Genomic DNA, 21,657 nt, shown 5'->3' with positions numbered 1-21,657 from the left:
ACGGCAATCGTTGTCTGTCTGTCTATCTATCTATCTGTCTATCTGTCTGTCCGCTTTATAGAGTACCGTACTTTTCGGACTATTAGCCGCTACTAGGTATCTAGGGCGCATTACTGGGAGTCTTCGGTTACTACACGCCTCTATACATAACCTATTCATAGTTTTACACAGAAAACGTCATATCTGGTTAGCGTGCCTCTTTACGGCGCCCAACGACATTGGTGTGTTTGGAACAGTAAAATTGCGGCCGTGTGAAAAAGCACCGTTCTGAGTTCGGCAGCATATACAGCTATACAATTGTACTAATCATTAAATAAAATAAATTAATGAATAGTAATTTACATGCGATTAATATTTACTGCAAACGTGTACCGAGAAGGTCACGCGAACGTTGATTTCTTGCGGTCACGGAAAACGCAGTTCTCACCTACTACATTTCTATATAAAAAAAGGTAGGTATTTCTTAATCAATGTTGTATTGTCTATGAATTGCCACACTTCCACTACATTTCACTCGCGTCCATGTACAAATTTAGCTATCGGCATACTGCCAGCCATTTTGCCGATATTACTTAATATGTATACGATATTTTTTCAATTTCAAACTCCATCTATACTGTTTGTTTTGGTTATATATTTCATTTTGCCAACATGTTAATAAGCACTGCTATACAAAAAATCGTTGTATTTATATTTTGTGCATTTTTATTATCTGTCATGTGTCATCAACATAAGTAGTTATTTGTTTTTTCTAACTCAGACGCATTTAATGAACTCGCACAAAAAATCTTTGTTTTTAAGTTAGAAATCCTCGAACGAAGATTTAAAATTAACTTTTAGGCTAATTTTATAGAGAAATCTTTGGACAACACTGTCACTACTATAAAAGTCTTAAAGACCGTTGGCTATGTTATCAACGAATAATAAAATTCAGTTACTAGCAATTGCTGGGAAAGTCGCAAAAATGTGTCTATGGCGGTCGACCATAGATAACGCATGAGGGAGTCTACTTCAGTAAAAGGGTTGAAAACGTTGGATTTGCCACTGTTTGTGATAATAAACATGTTCATTTCCTTCCGCAGCTGAGTTACTTTTACTTCTTTTTCCAGCTACGAGAACTACAGAAACTACAGAACTTGCACGGGCACTCCGAGCCTGGCGATAGGCAGCGGTGAGAAGAAAGCGAGCAGCATATATTACAAAAAGCACACCATCTCATTCAATGCTAGAAATGCTTGAAGCAGTACAATGCCTTCCAAAAAGCCTACTGCCCAAACGCAAAAATAGATTGATTCCCGTAGAGAGAGATCGAAATTGTGAAGCAGCAGCAAGACGAGCAGAAACTGCAGAGCAAACGCAGCTACGCCCACAACGAAACGGAACTACTGCTGCAGCTGCTAGAAGAGCAGAAACCGTCGAACAAACACGGGTACATCGAGAGCAGGCCAGAATAGATGCTGCAGCCGCTAGAAGTGCAGAGACTACTAAACCGACCCCAGCAGTAACTCAAACGGCTCAGAGCAGCCGCTACATCGGCCAGACGTGCAGAAACCTCCGAGCAGATGCAGCGGCAACAAGAACATGATGCACTAGCTACAACAGCTGCTCACCGAGCTGAATTTTCGGAGCGGATGAAACGGCGACAACAGCAAGATGCACTAACTACAGCAGCTGCTACCAGGCGCCGTGTATGAACAGAAAACTTCGCGCTTGACTACAGTCATGCAACACAGTATAGGGTTGAATTTTTTTTATGGGACGAATGTCCAAAAATGCTCCAGATGTAACGCCTTACGTTGAAAAGGCGAGAGGCCATATATGTAGTTTATATAATAGATTTTATTGACAATAAATTTTATCAACAACCGCATTACGGCTGCACAGTTTGTATATACCATGTCAAAACACAGGCTATAGACGAAGAACTGGTGAGTCATGATTAGTGTTTCAAGCATGCAGAAGTCTCAATTCAATAAAAGCTGGCGATACCTAAGCAGTGCAATAGCAAAATATTTTCTAGAATTTTTTAAAATATGTAAAACTTTTCCATACTGCCATTTTGAAGAGCGTCAGTTTGCCTAGCTATGTCAATTTCATTATCAGTTCTGTGTACAAAATTAGGACAATGCCGATTTGAGTAGTTCGAGACTGATGCATTGTAGACTAGCTGTAAAACACATTGCATATCTCCAATGGGCTCTCCAACATTATTGACATGTACAACTGCATATGTGTATGCAGTCAGATCAGCACAAAAATTTCAGTAGATTGCATATTTGGAGTTGTTTTACGGTATGAAAGACAACTCTCAATAGAACTATTGCTTCACGTAAATCTGTTCCCGAACACGGGTAATGCAGCTAGTATCTATATAAATATTTCTCAAAGTCTGTGTGTCCTCGGAAATCCGGCTATAGATCTTAAAATCTTGGAACAAATATTCCGTACCGAGGAGGATTCGTCTCTGCCAAGTCGTTCACTAGTCTGACTGCCTTGCCCACAAGACTACGAAAGTCGAATTGCTAGCCTGCCAGTATGTCATTATATCAGAGCAAACCTAACTGCTTTACGTGTGACGCGGGTCATAGCATAATGTCACGAGAAGCTGTTCGCTCACACTATTAAACTGGCTAATAGCAAAACTCTCACTACTTCTCATTGTTTATAAGAAAAAAAATTTTTTATGATATGTAGTTTGAAAGTTAGATTGGCAAATATTGTTATATGTTAAATACAAATCAATTTTTGTGGCACAGCTAGTTTTCCAATATAAAAGGCTTTTAAGCTAAGCAACTCAGTAAAACAATCACTATTTCAACTTGACTGGACTAGCTAGTGCTGTACCATTGCAATGTCAGTTTTTATTCACCGTATTTCGAACGGGTTCAGAGTTGCTTCTTTCTGAATCATAGAAACAGTAAAATATGAAAGTATTCAATGCCACTTCTTCAATAAATTTGTGCAAAAGCATTCACTGTGCAGAAATTTTGATATCATAGCAACATTCACCGCTGATGGACCCAAATCGAAAATACTTTACTAAGCTCTCTCCAGTGGAGATAAGATAATTTCAGCACACAACCATATGGGTCGTTGCTACGAAAGCGTTTAACTGCCACTCACGACTGTTTCTGCTTGTCCTTTTGCATTTACATCAACATTTACTTTCCAAGGATAGGTTGCTCATTTGAGAATGACGAAATAGTTATTTTTAGTGTAACTAGTTGACTACACATGAATTGAAAAGCGACCGTGATCCAAAAGTGAATTTACTTCAACAAGTTGTGTTTTGAGGAAAACATTACAAATCTTGAAAAGATTTATAATGTAACACCAAATTGTTGAAAGGGTGGGGTGCGAATTCATTGTCAGGGGGCAACTCAACACCATTTGAAGCTTGGAACCCTTGATAGAACACAAAGTTAATTCAGACACTTGGAGTGTTTTCACTCTTTTTGTTCATTTATGTATTATTTCATTATTTCAATGATCAATATTGTGTCTAAGAACTTAAAATATTTTTATGTATTTTTAGCAAACGTCCGTATCCAAAGTTTATGTTAGAAAGTAAGATTGTAGGTTTTCACAAAGTAATTCAACTCAAATGGCTGTCATCACACGAATAGCCGCTGCTGATGTCAAACAATATTTACAAAACTGATATTCTCTAGTAAGAAATGGTGAACTACTAGCAAAGTTTGTTACTGCAATGCAGATTTAAATATGCTGATCTTAATCAGTAATCCTCTCAGAGTTTTACATAAAACTAGAATTAAGCCCTGCAATGTCCGGGATTCGTTTCATTTTAAATCAGATAGTCTGCAGGTGGGTGTTTTAGAGGCTGGTTTTCAGGAAACCTACAGTGTCTTGAAACAGAATATGGTGACTCGCGGGGCCACAGGGAATATGTGGGTGAAGTTTGGATGAAGTTGACTAAACATCGTAAAAAACGCGCGCACACAATACCGGTGCGATTTCTTAATATAGACACATCATCAATAGCATTGTGACTTCACTCATGCCTTTTAACTTATATTAGCTAAACAACTGCCAGCAGGTAAGAGAATAGACAAGCTGACACATTTCAGGCAGCCTTTTCATGCCATATGAGAAATATATTGACACTCCACAAACCTTGAATCGGTCGACAAATGTATTCTCAGTCCTCTCTGACAACCTACCAAAGTTATCATCTCCTGAAATAGTTTTACTAGATTAAAAGATATAGAATATTTGTAGAATGCAGAATATAAATATACAATAAAGTAGGCCTATATTTTATTCTGGCTCAGGAATATTTATATTTCTCCTTTTACAAGCATGATCAACATCGTTTTCTGTTTCGTGGCACCAAAATACTACGTCCACCATCATATGGTCCAGTTTATGAACTTTCTGTGTCTACAATCTACAGTTCATTATCCCAACTCTTCCACAATACTATTAGATTACCAACTTTTAAAACACATCTGTTCAACTCACCCAATAACTCCTGATTTCGGTCTGTTTATTATTTCTTTCTTGTGTAATGAAATACATCAGTTTGATGATACTTCCAATCTTTACTATAATAATAGCTAAGTCCGTCTGCCTGTCTAAAATCACACTAATAATGTTGTTGAAAAGATTACCTCGCAGTGGAATTGAACTCGTGTATACCATTTTACAGATCAGCACTCTATCCACTACACCACTCAACCACATTGCCATTTTATGCAATAATTATGCACATATTCATGATGATCACTCATTGTGCACGAAGTTGCTTAGCGTACTAGTACCAATAACAGGTTTTATATGTACATACATACTAAAATGTTGATATGGTCAAAGTTTTAAAATCTTTATGCCACGAGCCAATGTTTGTAAGTATGCGTTGGTACCACACCTAACTTCACCATCTGACGTACAGCCTCCGTTCGCATCTCTCACTCGTCTAATCATATTCACATCTGTCAAAATAGAGTGTGAGAAATTCCATAAGTAGTCATGACGCGGTAGTTGCGCAGATTAACTGACTGCTGTGGTATAATCACCCGGTTTCCTGCAACATTCGCTAAAGTAAGCCTAACAAGACTGGCGCTTATCGACAATGACTCTCTTTGGTCAGATACATTAAACGGTGAGGTCTGGTTCATCAAACTCCAATCTCGCAATGGTAAAGTTTGTGAGGATATATTTATTAATGCTGTCATTCTGCTTCCACAACAGCGCTGCCGATTCTCAACTTCAGAAGCTGACAGCAAGATGCAACGTAAGTCATCAGTCAAAATATTTTTTTATTTTGACGGCAATGTACAAAATATTTTATATTTTGTACAAAATATTTTATATTTTGTGCGATACAGCTTCTTTTTAACTTCTGTGTTAATCTAGCTTTGAATTCACCGAGTTCTGAATTAGCAGAAACCTTGAAAGTTGTTTATTTATTATTCCCGCACCAGGTATTTCAGTAACTGCAAATAATTCTTTACTTTTTTTAGTTGGCGCGACAAAGTTTATTTATTCAACTTAAAAGGATATTTTCAAACTAGTTTGTTGTTACCCTGATTTCATATATTGCATTTGGAGAATTTTTCCTTTTTTCAACACTTTTTAGGCCCTTAAGCAAGTGATAGACAATATAGGTAGAGGTTTACTTTCAGTTTAAAATCTTTGGTTTTTTTAAAGACAATTTGAGCAATAAGCCAATCACGCTAAAGTTGATGAACAAACCTCTCTAAAAAAGTTTGAAACTTGAGTTGTCTTATTTAACCTTATATCCATGGTTATAAAGATTATATATTTCCTTTTCCCATAATTTTGACAGTCACACAACTAGAAGATTTTGTGTGTGCAAATTTTGTGAAGTTATTGTTTATTTTTTGTTGTGAGTGTGAGGGCGAAAATCATGGCAGTATCAAGTGTGTCAGTTCACGCCGCATGCATATTCTTTCGTTTTAAAGTTACCATAAAAATTCATCAATATCTTCTGGTTTATGATTACATGCTATGTTATATGTAATAGCTAAGTAGAATGGTGAGTGATAAAATAAATTCATTTTCAAGAAAAAAAAGGAAAAATTTTTATTATTATACAAAACTGTCCTGTGTCAGCTGGTCTATAGCTGTAAGGCAGCACACTTCATTTTACTCCGTTGATCTTTTAGAAAGACCCAGCAAAAATCATGTTTAACTTCATAATTGGTAACATTCCCAATTTAACAATAATATTTTAAAGCCTCACCTTGTACCCACAAACAAGTCCTCTGATTCTGGATGATATTAACAACTTTTACTCAACTTTAAAAGTACTTAGATTTATTTTGAACTGAATATCATATTGAAGCGTTAAGCTTGGAAAACTCCATGAAAGAAGCAGAAATTGTAGCTAGTATATTTCATGGTATAGTAAAGTTGTAAATAGCATGTTTTATGCCAGCCAGGTAAACCTACTTCTTATTCTGCTTTCTGTGAGTCTATTGTATTCATATATTAGTATTATATAATATTGTCTTAGCTACCTTTGCATTAAATTGACAGATGTGTCTTTGTTATCACTTGTGGCTACATTGTCTCATTATGGAATGCTGGATTATTTTCTATTTGTGATTAGCTCATTATTTTAGAACTTATCACAGAAATCAAATAAAGTTGTTAGCTTTTTCCCCCCTTTTTCCACTCTTTTAAAAATGGTATATTTTAGAGGTAACAAAAGAAACATAAAATAAATAAAAATAAAATAAACATGGTTGCAGTACACTGAGTCTGATAGAGTGTGTATATTTGTTATGAGTAGAAATACAAATTGTTTTTGCGTGAAGCTTTTGTTGCTGATAAAAAGAAACTTTCTAGTTTTGTCTATTTTTTATCTTTCATAAGAAAGAATTTCATCCAGCGTGTCATTAGATACTGATATTCTGCCAGCAGCCAGTTTTCATTTTATGGTCGATAAGAAGTGCTTTCAATATATTGGCAATATCTAAAGAAATAATAAGCCAGTCGATTTGAAACTTGCCTCAAAGCATACCAAGCACAAAGTCACTCAAGTTTTGTGCGATCATGAATGATCGGCACATTTTATGACATAAAAAGCAAATGAAAGGTATCTGCTGAGTAAGGCTGAAGTTTATTGTGAAGTTGGCACCAAAAGCATCTAATTCCTTTCTATACAATCATTTGGTGAAATCATCTGATGCAGTGCACGTATTGCATAACACTTTCACTTCGTGACAACCACGGCACAGCCAAATGAGATTCAACTCTCAAGAATTTCCTGCTTGGGATGGGTTATAATAACCTATCCGCTTATGGCTGTCGCTCCTATTCATGTATAGATTATGAAACTCAGTAGCAGGATGTTATCAAAAACCACCCTGTTGATACAGATCAGCTACATGACACTAATAATATTTTTAGGTTTTTACTCACATCAGGTGACAATCGTTGATTTAATAAACGAACCATGCTATTATTATTTCACCCAAATCCTATTTTTAATGTAGGGTTTTTTAGTTAGCATTTTAATAACACTGGCTGGGTAGTATAAATATGTATTACACAGTGTAATGTACATGTGATGTATACATATATACGTGTATATATGTATATATATACATGTATATATATATACATGTATATATGTATATATATATATACATGTATATATATACATGTATATATACATGTATATACACATGTATATATACACATGTATATATACACATGTATATATACATGTATATATACATGTATATATACATGTATATATACATGTATATATACATGTATATATATATATACATGTATATATACATGTGTATATATATATATATACATGTATATATACATGTATATATACATGTATATATACATGTATATATATATACATGTATATATACATGTATATATATTTATATATATAATATTGCTGTAGTATATATAGTCTGTGTAGCATGAGTATATAAATATAAAACTAAGTAAGATGAAGTTGTAGTCATGCTCAATTTAGTTTGCTCAACCCTACCAAAACTTGAATTTGATTGGACAAAATACTTTCAGCAATTACTATAAATATTCTATTTTGTGACAAACTATCGATGATAAGGTAATGATAATTAAAATCGGCAAATACAATTGCACAAACATCAGACATAAAAAAGCTTGAGTTCTGTTTAGTTTTTTTACTTCCATTCTGATTCGTATGGTTTCTACTATCAAACTTTGTATGGGTGATATATAACCAACCATCTCAGTATAGCTTCAAATGGACCGCTATGTTTGCCCGATTGTCACTAAGTCAAAAATGTTATGCAACACGCACACTGCATCAAATGATTTCACCAAATGACTCAAAGTAGAGAAATTAGATATGTTTATACCAACTTCACAATAGCCTCAGGCTAAAATCAGCAAAAATCTATTTTCTTTAGAGCTCTCAGGTTATAAGCTCACTGGCACTCACAAACAGGTCATTGGTCTATTAACTGTGCCAAGCAAAATCTAGGCTAAACTTTGTTCTATTTGAAGAGGTTCATTTATATACCTCCAGTTGTAGTGTAAAGGGTGTTAAGTCCAACCTTACATTATCTTTGACTTAATTAGTAGAGATTTAGCCGGTTGACTTGAGCTTATTTGAGGGGAAGTGCTTGATATCATTTCAAGTACAAAGGCTTGATGAGTCACCTTTAGGATGGGCGCAGAAAATACATGTTTGTGTACAACAAATGATATGCAAATCACTTCGTGCGCACTTTACTTGACCAAGTCTTTTACGGTTTAGGTAAAAAATTACACTTCCTGTCAGTCATGTGTTTTGTGGCTTTGTTTTGATCGAATTAATGGGAGCCTAAAGTTATAAATGTATAGATGCATAGAGTTATTAATTTGTTTATCTATAGAGTTGTAAATGAATAGATGCATAGACTTATAAATGTATAGATGCATAGAAAAATAAGTGTATAAATGCATAGAGTTATAGCAAGTTAGTTAACATTTTCCGCCATCTTAAGTTTATTAATTGGGCTAGAGCTGTATTTTTGTTTTGGAATTCAAGAAGTTGTATTGTTGTTTCTACATTACATTAGGGAGTTATTCAGCTTAAATTTCTAATAACTGAACATAGTCTTTATATAAGCAGCAACTGCATGGTTCCCAGACTGCATGATTAGTTGAAACAACATTTCCAATAAGCACTGGATTCAAATCAGTCTGGGCAATTCACGATGAGTTGTCTCTCGATGTTGAACAAATGAGCTATCGCTGCCTCATTCCTTCTGTATTTAATCATTCTTTTTTTGTTAACAACAAAACATACATAAATTAATACTAAAGAGAGAATTACTATTTTAACATGGAGCAGGCAAGGACAGACTTACTATGGTATCTCTGGTCAAGCCATAAAAAAACCTTACAACTATTAAGTATGAACATATACAACACTTCAGTAGGTTTTATCAGAAATTATCGGTATTTTTCTATCTTTTTTGATTGTTTGTGATGTTTTTGGTAATGTGACTGTTACGATGTTTCAAGAATGAATTTGACAAAACTTCAACGCCATTAAAATGCTTAGAAAGAAGGTGTGTGAAATGATTTCACCAGTTGTTATCATGGCAAAAGTTGATGTCAGCGATTGTCTTCAAGTTGCATTCTGTCGATCTCTTTGTCACTATAAATGTCATAATCGCACTTTTACTTTACTTGGGCTGAACATTTTAACTTTGATCAAGTTTTGTCGATTTTAATTTTAAAGCATCCTGGCAGTCCGATCACCTCAGACATCAAAAACAATGACTAGTGATAGAGAAATGCTGATACATATTGATGAAATCTACTAGCATTTTGTGTATGTTCATGTTTAAATGTAAGCAAGCTAAGAGAATGGCATCAAAGCCATCTTATCGTAAAGGGTGATACATCATAGCTTTTTCTCTTTTGGAGTTCCGTAACATTATTAGTTTTACTATTTTATGACAGCAAGAAGTCTAGTCTGAGAACTTGAATGCAAATCACCTAAAGTTCATGGGCCAAACTACTTTTTTATACATGAGGCATCCACACTCTGTTCACCTATTCTGGTACCACTGGCTGCTGCTCTCTAAAGGTTTTCAAAATATGTATCATTTTATATGGTGTGCTCCCCAGTATATGTCCAGCTGGCATGCCTTTAAGAATTCCATGAGACAATGGTAAAATTTAAAACTGGATTCACGAATAATTTTTTTAATTAAGTTCAGAGGTCAGCTTTATAAGTCAATATTGGTAAAAGCTACTTTGCTTTATCTGTGCGCTTCTACGAAACAACATTTTTTCAAGTGGCAACTTAACCCTTTTACGGTTGAAATGAATGTCACCTATATTTTGCACTCTCCTTCCAGCAGAGCGACATTGACCATTTTAGATGCAAGAAATTTGCAAACTCACTTCCAACTTGTTGCAGGTCTCTAAATTAATACGCACAGAAAAGCTGATGCATGTTTCTACCAGCTGATATCTATCGCTTGAAGTTAACCTACAATGATCATATAGCCTGCATTGCAATTTGTTGGAGCTTTCAAGTTTTTCATTTCATTGTAAATTTGAAGGCATATTTTTATTTTATAACTATATTTAAAAAGGTTGTATAAAAGCTCATTGCACTCATTAATATGTTTGCTACAGCTTGCACCCAAAACTGACTTTTTGAGTTCAATAGAAGAGAAGTTACGAGTTATGAGTTATGATGAATCCTGCAATCATCAAGCCTGCAAGCCAACAGCCTGCAAGCTTATAAGTTATGTATTTACTTGGTTAACAATACTAGTTTGGTGAAAATTTTGAAAGAGTTCTTGTTATATTCATTGAAGTAATAAACAGCTTTATTCATTCTATTGTAAGCCGAGTTTATATAATCGCTATGATGCTATTAAATTATAGCAATTATATGATTTAATAGCATCATATGGCAATCCTGCAATCATCAAGCTTGCAGACAAAAGTCTGCAAGACTGCAGACTTTTAGTCCGCAAGCTTATAAGTTATGTAATAACTTGATAGTAGTAACTTTATAACCAAATAATAGTTTGGTGAAAGCGTCGAAAGAGTTAATGCGTTATTCATTGAAATAATAAATAGCTTTATCCGTTTAAATACTTTTGTCTAGAGAAAGTTGTCAATCTTTTCAATAACAAGAGCCATGACCTTCCATTCGTCCAAAGCCATAGGTGAAGAAAAAAGAATGCTTCATACTGGATTTGAACTCGTGGCATTTAGCTTAGCAACCCAACACCTTGGCTAATCATAAATCTTCCAGCCTTATAAAATAATTTTGTGCTCAATAATATATATTAAATTTATTATCACGAGTAAATTATCACAATTAAAGCAAAAGATAGTAAAGTAAACTATATGTATTGAAAGAAGATGAAGACTCATATACTCTGTCCTTTATTGGTTCACCTGACCATCTCTCAGGGTGTCAGGTTGGCCTAGTGGCAGCGCCTTTGACTATCAACCATGGGGTTGGTGGTCCGAGTCCTACTTAATGCCAGTCTAACAAAAAGCTCTCAGCAAGCTTTCAACCCTAAATTGCTGGGTCTTTCGGATCTAGACCATAACTTGGTGGCCCCGTGTACCACATTGGCAATGTTGGCACGTTAAAGATCCACCTCTGTCCTTCGCACATTGGGCAAGTAAAATGACTACCTGGCTCCGTCAGACTAGACGTGCTGTAAAAAGGCATCCCTTCGGGTTAATCTGACAGTTCCAGAAGAAGCCCTTGATCAGTGTTAGGACCACCCAAGGTAGCTTATAAAAAAACTAGTCCTGGTGGTGTGTTTCTCTGCTTCATTTCTCTAATGCTGTTGTCTAGCTATAGTGGTAGGCTGGACACAACATCCTAATCATATGCTATTAGCCAGCTCTATCTCCCTTTCTGTAAGGAAGGCAAGGATTAGATATCATTTATCATATGTATTTAATCTCTAATATCTTTTACACCCGCCTGGAAGTACTTAGGTCATTAAACGCAAAGTAAATCATAAACTAAGTTAGCGTATAGGAGAGAGAGTCGAAAACGACAGTGTTAATTTCATCTAGTAAGTATTCTCAGTCTAGTTTTCTAGAAGCTTCTTTTTAAACCTGATACTTCCCTTATTTAGTTTCTGCTTCAATCACAGTGGGAATATGCGTTAACTTTAGTTGAATGGGACAAGAAAGTGAAATAAAGCTAATAATATATGCAGCCACTTCAATATTTTGTGATAGAAAATAGTGTAACAGCATTTTATGTTTCATAGATTTCACTGAAGCATCATATATTTCAATTTATGAACTTTCTGTCACTACAGCCATCAATTCACTATTTCGACTCTTCGGCCATACTATTAGATTACCAACTTTTAAATCATGTTTGTTCAATTAACTCAATAATTCCTGATTTCTGTCTGTTCATTTTTGTCCCTTTTTCTGGCATCTAATGAAAAACATCATTTGTCAATGATTACCAATGCCAATAGAAAGTTATACATACAACAGAATGAAATTTTAGGCACTGTTTTAAAACATGTATAGAGACAGAATTATATGCACGAACATGTTCGGCAGCTGGTATAACTGCAGATAAAAAACTTGAATGACATAGATTATCTTTACAAAATATGCTGTTCATATTTAAATCTCAGGACTTATTTAATTTAACTTATTTATTGCTCAAAATTTTCAAATAGAATAAACTTCAAAAACTGCATGTTTAACATATTTAGTGCATCTAATAATTGATAGTACACAGCGTCTATATATACCATGTTGTAAAGTGATTTTTTATTCTGTTATCTTTTCACAGTTTATTTTTTGCATTGTTCTTTTTATTCCCATTATTTTGTTATTGCTGAAAATTCCTTATTCAGCAGTAAACACTAAACAACTGGTTCAGCAAAAATTACAAATTTGACTGAAAGGGCCAAATACAACGTAAAATCACTTGCACAAATTTGTTTCATTTTTTGGTGTGACTTGAAGAAGCTTTTAGTTTGCTTGAATAATTATTTCTACTTAGTTCCATTGGTTGATTTTGAAAAAAATATTCTTGTGGACATTACGGTAAGAAGACAAAATTTTCATATTTGATTGATTAATTCCAAACTAGTAACAGAATAACAAATTGACTTTAAACACAGCATACTTTTCTGCTATCATCGTACAAAATATGTTTTAAAATCAGAGAAAACAAACATTAGCCTTTAGCGAACGATTATAAAAGTATTTTTGTCTTCTTCTATTAAATCTAGCAGTTGTTCAACTTTCATCTATTGAGTTTCCGTGTAAAATTTTGTAGAGGTATTTGTGTGAGAATATATACCGGACTCCTTTGAGTTGTACCTGCTCCAGTTTCAGCTCAGACTTGGATTTGTCAAATGCAAGTAAGTTGGACTACATAATTAATAGCAGAGAGAATAGTACCTGAAAATATATTTAGAACAAATATATATAGAATAAATATATATAGAATAAATATATATAGAACAAATATATATAAAACAAATATATATAGAATAAATATATATAGAATAAATATATATAGAACACATATATATAGAATAAATATATATAGAATAAATATATATAGAATAAATATATATAGAATAAGTATATATAGAATAAATAGATATAGAATAAATATATATAAAATAAATATATATAGAAGAAATATATATAGAATAAATATATATAGAATAAATATATGTAGAACAAATATATACAGAATAAATATATACAGAATAAATATAAATAGAATAAATATATATAGAATAAATATATATATAGAATAAATATATGTAGAATAAATATATGTAGAATAAATATATGTAGAATAAATATATGTAGAATAAAGAAATATGTTCTTTTAAATATATTTGTGTTGCAATTTACCTTTTGTCTGAACTAGAGAAGCATTCCAGTAACATCTGTTTTAATTATTTTATAACTCATACTATGCATAGTGTAACAAGACTTTGGTTTATATATATTTCCTTTTTCCTCTCATGAAAGAAAATATTTCATTTTTAAAACTGACAGTAGTGAAAAGCCAAGTGAGAACAATTCTTTAAACACCTGTACAACCTCTATTTGAACACCACCTTTATTTGACCATCACTTTGACATTTTTTGATCTTGATGAACCCATAATGAAATGTGATCAGCTGAAAAGTGTTCACAAAATAGCACTAATAACGACTCGGTCACATCATTAGCTATTAATTCTTTCGTTGCTGCAGTGGTTGCCATGGTTTTAGTGAAGGTGTCTAATAAGGGGAACATCGATCATGACAATCATGAAAACTAATGCTCTGTTTCAAAGTCACTAATTTTAAATCTGATCCATTGTCTTCAGATTCATCCAAAATGTGGTTTACGATCTGATCTAAAAACTTTAAGAATGCCATATGACATAATAGCAACCATTTTTATGGCACATCAAAATCTGCCATGATTTTTTTAACTTTGAAAGAGACACTATTGAAATAAATAATAGCTGTATCTGGTTAATGTTTTACTCAAAGTGGTTTCTTGTTTAGCTTGGTCTGATAATGCGATGTATTTGAAAAACGATTAGGAAAAATACTGAAACCCACAGCATTGATATCGCTTTGCCTAAAAGAGAGTGTAAAATATAGGCGACACTAGCATCACTTCACCCTTCACCCTGTTAGTTGAAAGATTCTAGCTTCTCGCCTAACTCACTGATATTATATAACTAAACCATATACTTTATGCTATACCATATGGCTACCATATTGTCTGTTTCTATATCTCCTTGTCGAATACCATAAATACATTCATGTTGGAAACATTTGATTATGTCGTACTTTATCTCAGGTCACATGATCACTCTGTAATACAGGTTCATATACATGCTGAATGCCCGGCGTTGTCCAGTTAATAAAAAGGTCTTTAGACAAAAAATTGTTTTTATTTAACATATACAACAATTGCCAACTTTTTAAACTTCCTTATCATGAAAAAGGGCTTTTTGTGCAATTGAAATGAGTTGAAAGAAAAAATAAAACAACTGTTAAGGTTTTCAAAATTTTTTAAACAACTGTAACTTTTACATTTTTGTATCATGAAAGAAGTGTTTTGTTGAAATAAACTAGAAAAATAAAACTGTAAAGGTGTTTAAATGTAAATGTGAAATCATCAGCAAGTAATGGCTAAATGTAGTCTGTTTTGCTACGATTACAATAAAAAATTATTTGGTATAAAATTATGTGATTTTAATTCATTTCAGTGTAGGCAAAAATCTTGTATCTTGTGAAATAGTAAAAATATTGTATAGATTGGTATAAAAACCCATAGTAATTATCTAATGCAAACACCTCAAAAATTGAAGAAAATCATTAAAAATCATATTTTATAACAGGTGCATCGTAACTCGTGGGTGCAATTTATTAATTAATATATCATTTAGCATGTGAAATTAGAAAAATTGTATACAATAAATGGTAAGAGCAATAGATTTATGAGAACTGTCTAGCCTTGTGGTTAGATAGGGTTTAGAAGCTGGTTATTGCAATATTTGTGAGTTTGAATTCAGCACCATCCGAGTTCTTCATTTCAAGATTTTATTAGCTATAGCTGGACAGACAGGTAACCCCAGACAACGGTGAAAAACCTCAAAATTTATATATATAAATGAACATCTTGCTCAAGGTTGACAGCCATTTTGAGTGTGTGAATCTGTTATATCAAGGTGTGTCTGTGTCAATCAGCACATCAATATGGCTCTGTCTGACTCCGGGAGGCTGTTAATATCAAAAGTGTAATTCTCTAAGCAAAAAATTGAGATTAGGAACTTTTCAGGATTTAACAAAATGACAAGCGAGCGGAGGTGGCATGTCATGGGCTTTGAAAGCTAGGATGAGCCTGTCTAGAATGACAGACAATCAATTAAGTTGCTACACAGCACATACGCTACCTTAACACCCGATTACACCCCTGCTTACCTCTGTGACTATTTCAATGATATGTGGAAACCCTGAGGACCATTAAGGGTGTTTTCTTGTTTGATATGTTTAGACTTATTCATCCGCATACACGATTGTTTAGTACAGAGAACAAAAAAAGGAAGGAAAACACATTATAGGATACAAACCGAAAAAAACATGAGTGGGCAACTTTGAAAAGTAAAGCAGGCATAACCAGGAACTTTCAAAACTTTCAAATTGTCGTTTACAGCATGCACTAACAGGATAATCTTGCTGGCAATGGTGTGGCACTCTGTTCCATTGAATGTCTCTAAGTTACTTTGACCAATAGAGGCTTATTTGAAAAGTTTCAAACTCATACAGATTTAGTTATAAAAAATTGACTCATTGTTTTAATAGACTATGCCAATATGGGATGGGAGTTAGGATAATAATACTGTGTTATCGAGTTAAGTATGTGCAAATAGTATAAGCAATCATCTAGTGACAGTTCTTTCTTTTATATCTATATAGGGTATATATTTCAAATTTTGTCTTTTTATCTGTCATCTCTGTGTTCAGTTATTGCAATTAAAATCGAGCAATGGCAAATCCCCTTTGTCGAGGATTTGGTCTCAATACCGCCAGCTCTGACAACTAGCAATCTAAACACTTTTGCTACAACCGTTCAACTGACCATAGCAATAAATAATTGTGTTTACACTAATTACATTGATTAAAATACTCACACATGGAACACTTGGGGTTATTTACTAATACAGTTGATCTTTACACATAACGCAATCATTATTAAGCTTGCTTAAAAAACTGCTCTTTTAATAAATATGTAGACCACTAGTTAGGTAAATTACTCAAATTCATTGGGTAATCATTTCATTATCTATGCATTGCTGGACATTTGACTAGTTGAGATCAAACTCAGAGTCTGGCCGGTGTATATCCAGCAATAGCGGGTTAAAATCTACCAATTGAAAATCTGCATTGCACGGGATTAGAACTTAAAACCACCAGTTTTGGAGGCAACGAGCTAATCCATTAAACCACACAAGATTCTTGTGATACAGTGTATAAATGGTAGGAATACTCATTACACCGGTTAAACTACGCAACACGACTCTGTGTGACTCATAACGTTACTGGCGCTGGCCTCACAGCTTCACGGCCTTCACAGCTCTTTTTATAGTAAGTTTGGCATTATACTAGCTGTAAGTGACTCATATTAGCCAATGTCAACTACATTGCTTGGCATTGTTTATAAGTTGTTTATTGATTGTGCAATGCCGAGAATTTAACTAGTTTATCATATACTAAAACTACCAGAATGACTTTTCCATTGATAGGGTGCATACGTATGCTGTGCTACAACAACAGTTACTGCTGCTTTTATGTTAAAATGCAAGCTTAATTTTTTACCAGAGACATAATTTTGGTAACATAAATGTAAATACTGCCAGAAGTACAACTTAAACACTTTGGTTTTAGGCTCATTAGCGATGCTCTTTGTAGCAAAACGCAACAATATTTTACAGCATGGCTCTACTAGTAGCAATAGAATTTGATTTACGGACTTTGTAATCTTGTTTATTGTTATAGACAATACTACTGCATCAATACTCAACTCATCAATTCTCCATATATCAATACGCAATGTATTCAGCTTTGAGATACCATTACTCGGTGTATCAATATTCAACACTCAGCGCATTGATATTCAATACATCTATTGGTGTATTGAATCTAAACCTAGCTTCCAAGTAGTTGGATTACAAGAGCGCACCACCACTCCCAGATTCAACACATCACTATTCAATACAGCATTTTTATAGATCAATATTCAATGACCTAATATTCAATACATCTATAATCATTCCATCAATATTCAATACATCATTATTTATTGCATCAGTATTCAATGCATCAATATTCAATACATCGATATTCAGTACACCAATATTCAATACACCAATATTCGATACACCAATTTGCAATACACCAATATTCAATACACCAATATTCAATACACCAATATTCAATACACCAATATGCAATACACCAATATTCAATACACCAATATTCAATACACCAATATTCAATACACCAATATTCAATACACCAATATTCAATACACCAATATTCAATACACCAATATTCAATACACCAATATTTATTACACCAATATTCAATACACCAATATTCAGTACATCCATATTTACTATATAAATTTTTCAATGATTTATCGACTCTTCATAAACTAATGCCCAACACTCTGCTGAGCTAAGTGAGTCTTGCTAGTGCTTCATTGAGTATGGATGTATAACTAGGATGAGTAATCAATATTATATAGGCTGTATTATATATATAACATTATAATACTTTTATGGTCACAGAAACCTGAAAAAATTTATTTTTCTATTTTATCAAGTAATGAGATATATACATGCATGTATTACATATTCGTTAAAGCGTATTTGAATAGTATTCGTACAGTATACAGCATTTAAATGTATGTTATGCCTTACTGTACATGTGCCTTGATTTTCCAGCCTGGTGCAGCCCTAAGGAGCTTAATAAGGCATATGTCTATTTCACTGAAGAAGAGAAGACTTCAGGCTTCACTAGAGCCTGTAGAAGTAATAAAAACAAAAGAACAAGTAACAAAGATAATGGTAAGTTTATTCCTAATCCTTTTAATGCCACTTTTCTGTGATATCTTCGTAACTATAGAGTATAGAGGGTTAACTTTATGATGGAATATATTAACCCTATGATGGATTATTTTTGCTCTATGATTAAATACGTTTACACTACGATTTAAATATATTAGTTCCATGATTGAATATGTTAACTCTATGATTTAATATATTAACTCTATGAGTGATTATGTTTACTCCAGAACTGAAAAGGTTAACTCTATGATTTGAATATATTAGTTCTATGACTGAATATGTTAACTCTATGATTCAATATGTTTACTGTATTGCAAAGTGCTACAGAACTTGAATATAATTTTTGCTTTAACTGTTTAACAAAAAAACTAGTGAAATGCTAGTTTTCAAAAAAATTTTCAAAAAAAACTGTTTTTTAAAAGATAGTTAAATGTACAGTATAACATAGTTTAGATCGTAGTGGAGTAGTTTAGATTGTAGTAGAGTGGTTTAGATTGTAGTGGAGTGGTTTAGATTGTAGTGGAGTGGTTTAGATTGTAGTGGAGTGGTTTAGATTGTAGTGGAGTGGTTTAGATTGTAGTGGAGTGGTTTAGATTGTAGTGGAGTGGTTTAGATTGTAGTAGAGTGGTTTAGATTGTAGTGGAGTGGTTTAGATTGTAGTGGAGTGGTTTAGATTGTAGTGGAGTGGTTTAGATTGTAGTGGAGTGGTTTAGATTGTAGTGGAGTGGTTTAGATTGTAGTGGAGTGGTTTAGATCGTATAGTAGCTGTTTATCATCAGTCAACTCTACCTAGCACGTTATATTAGTTCTGGTTTTTACTTTACATGGGACATTATAGTCTGGCTAGTTCGAACAATTTTATTTTGTAGAGGTTACGAAAAGTGGAGATGGCAAAAATCGGACAATCAGAAAGGCTGAGCGACAATATTTGGTGAGAAACTTAATTTTTTCGAGCAAAAATGTTTTTTGGTGCCGTTTCTTTTCAAACATGGTTTTATCACTACTTTTTGATGTGATGTAGAGTAGAACAATAACAGAAGAAATAATAATAATAAACAATAACAAAGGAAAAAAGTAATTTAAGGGGAACCATGACAATGAAATTGGAAGCAAGTTAAACAAAGAAAACCTTTACATAATTTCTTCACGCTAATGATGAATTCACCCAAAATTTATGTAAAAAGAGGTTTACAAGATCTACAAGCGTCTACTGTATATTGTATTATTTTATTTTTTATTGTAACTTTTCAAGTGAATTGTATTGTATTATAGAAAAAAATAAAAAATATTCTTCTTATTTTATAAAGCACATCGTTTCAAAGTTAAAATATAGTGAAACGTAGGAGGTTTAACCTATGCTTTGTTTGTCAAAACTTTTGTATGTTGGAGCCAATATTATTGTAAGAATGCATGTTGATTTGTTAATTGGTTTTTAAATCCAAAATCTTTCAGCAGCTCCACAATAAATGTTGAAGTTAATTAATAAAGGAAATACATTATATGCAGGTATGCAGAAAATAAGTGTAACAAACAGCTAAATTATATATAATAATTAAATTAACTGACGAATAATAAAAGAAATCATGTTGTTCCTTTAGAGACACCCAATGGGCGTATAGACTTACTGATGAGTTCAGAAATTTAGGTAATTGTGGAGAAATGGCGGTGTAAAATACTCTATCTGAAAGTACATGTTTAGCTTGCTTTGGATATTATTAAAATGAAAGAAAAAAGTAACAACTAGGTGGAACATCAAATCGTTTCAGTATTTTTGAAACCATAATTAACATAACTGCGTATAATGCCTAAATACTGATGATAATAAGGGAGGAGGAGGGAGACAAGAAAACAGAGACAGAGAGATGGGCGACAAAGAGGAAGGAAGAGGAGGAAAGAAGGTTTTTTGACTCATATCAGGGATGTTCAAAGTTTTAATGTATTGTCGATGTCCAAAGCAAATCGGTCTATTATATTTTGTTTGAAGTTTCACCAGTTCAAGATGATAGACACGCAATACGTAAAATTAGCTTATACTTCCTTCAGTCAGTTATATTGTTACGGCTAATAATGTCGTTGTTTTGTACAATTATTATTTCTTTCAATATAGACTATTTATTTGTCATACACTAGGTTGTGAAATGCAGGTCTTGTAGCCTGGGTAATCTTCACACTGAAGAAATGGTATAGATAGTTTTCAAAGTCCTTGATAAAAGTTTGCTTCGTATGGGTCTCGATTTTGTGTCAGTCCATAAAATGAAATGTACATTTAATTTTATGGACTGACTTGAGTTAGAGACAGTGATAAGGATATTGAATTGAAGGTTATAGTAACAGATTATTCATAAACTGGCGCATATGATGGTGGATGTAGCATGTGGATGTTACCAAATAAAGAATTATGTTGATCATGTTCGTGGAAGGATAAATATAAATATTATGGGCATTGTCTGAAACCTGTAACAAAAATGCGAAAATGAGCAAGTTAGAGATAGGGCAATATGTTCAAAAATATTATGATGTGGTGGGTAGAAGTGTTTTCACGGTAGCAGTTTCAATGATAATGGCAAGGAGGCAAGCTGTTCCGACCGTTTGATCACATACTTTTGCGAGCAAACAAGCGTGTTTGTCTGCAATTGATTATCTAGCGATTGATTATCCATCAATCACTAGGAATTAGTTTGTTGAAGCCACATGTTAGAAAATCTTTTTTTCACCTTTTGTGATTAATATTTAGTGTGTGATTGCAGGAATATCACCGCAAAACAAACATAACTGAGCTACACAGGAAGTACGTCGAGGCTTATTCTGAAGCTTTGGAAGACAGGGTCACCTATGCTGTAGATCAGGGCACAATCGGTAAGGCTGCCCTAGCGCTGCTAGATATTTTAAGGAAATGGGAGTGGCAAGTTATTTTAGCATTATTTATGAGGCTAGTGGAACCCACTAAACCTTCGTTGATTGTGTATTCTCTGCGCATTTACCACTCTTCAATACAGCTTATGTCGGTCTTCGGTTGACCACAAACAAAGTCGAGAAACACCCATGTC

The 21,657-nt window shown here is 33.5% G+C and overlaps 1 pseudogene; it reads left to right on the top strand.

Annotated features, from left to right (window-relative positions):
- The first annotated feature begins 5,169 nt into the window (after positions 1-5,169).
- The window catches only part of LOC137401896 (uncharacterized), a 32,138-nt pseudogene continuing 15,650 nt past the window's right edge, over positions 5,170-21,657 (top strand).

The sequence above is a fragment of the Watersipora subatra genome, chromosome 8, assembly GCF_963576615.1.
Source record: "Watersipora subatra chromosome 8, tzWatSuba1.1, whole genome shotgun sequence".
In the NCBI taxonomy this organism is placed as follows: Eukaryota; Metazoa; Bryozoa; class Gymnolaemata; order Cheilostomatida; family Watersiporidae; genus Watersipora; species Watersipora subatra.
The sequence above is the reverse complement of the archived record's forward strand: the minus strand, read 5'-3'. Positions and strand labels throughout refer to the sequence as shown.